Source organism: Silene latifolia, chromosome 9 (genome assembly GCF_048544455.1).
Source record: "Silene latifolia isolate original U9 population chromosome 9, ASM4854445v1, whole genome shotgun sequence".
Lineage (NCBI taxonomy): Eukaryota > Viridiplantae > Streptophyta > Magnoliopsida > Caryophyllales > Caryophyllaceae > Silene > Silene latifolia.
In genome coordinates this window covers 76,017,127-76,018,147 of record NC_133534.1, presented here as the reverse complement: position 1 = coordinate 76,018,147, position 1,021 = coordinate 76,017,127, and the positions used below count along the sequence as shown (strand labels likewise).

Sequence of the window (1,021 nt, the reverse complement as noted above, 5' to 3'; positions counted from 1 at the left end):
AGTTTTGTTCTAATTGTTTTCGAGTTGTTTGATATTTTGCATGTCTAGAAAGTCACAAGGTGATTTGTTACCTTTTGATCGTGAAATTGAAAGAACTTTGACAACCAATAGAAGACATGCTAGGAGAAATTTGAGAGGTATTAGTGAGGTTGTAGATATTCAACCAACTATTGAGTTCATCAACCCTTTTGCAAGAGAAGGTGAGGAGAACCCAACACAAAATACCATACAAAATCAACCCACAATGCCTAAGTTTTCATCACATTCCGTACCCACCGAGGAGAACCTACCCAATGGTACTCCCACACCACAACATTTGACCGGAAATTTTATTGCCAAATCCGCCTTTATCCAATTAGTCGAAAGGAGCCAATTTGGGGGGATGCCTAGTGAAGACCCTCATTCTCATATGGAAACCTTTTGTGACTATTGTGATGCGATTTCTCAAACCGGTGTAACTCAAGACCAAATTCGATGGGTCTTATTTCCTTTTTCTCTAATTGGCACCACGAAACAATGGTTGAAGGGCCTTGATAAGGCCACTCTCGGAATTGATTCTTGGAAGAAGTTGGCTCTAGCTTTCTACAAAAAATTCTATCCACCGGAAAAGACTAACATGCTAAGAGCTCAAACTACGGGTTTTAAGCAAAGGGATGAAGAATCTTTGTATGAAGCTTGGGAGCGGTTCAAAGGAAGTTGTCGCTCATGTCCTCACCATGGACTTAGCGAGTGGTTCTTGGTATAACAATTTTGGAACGGTCTATATGAAGATTCAAAGAACATTCTCAACATGGGATCAAATGGAATGTTCACCGAAGTTGATGACAATCAAACTTGGAACAAAATTAAGGAAATGGCGGTCCATAACTCACAATATTGTAGACCTCGCAAGGCTACTAGAGGAGGAAAGCATGAAGTGGACTCCGTTACTCAATTGGGTGCTCAACTTAGTGCTCACATTGACACAATCAATTTGATGTTTGAAAAAGCTATGGCTAGACTTGAAGAAGCCTCGAAATCA

General features: G+C 40.4%; 1 non-coding gene across 1 annotated transcript; it reads right to left on the bottom strand.

The window, feature by feature from the left end:
• Window positions 1–616: 616 nt before the first annotated feature.
• LOC141603258 (small nucleolar RNA R71) lies at window positions 617–723 on the bottom strand. The gene has a single exon (XR_012525148.1). It is a non-coding gene; the product is annotated as a small nucleolar RNA R71 (small nucleolar RNA).
• Between the last annotated feature and the right edge of the window lie 298 nt (window positions 724–1,021).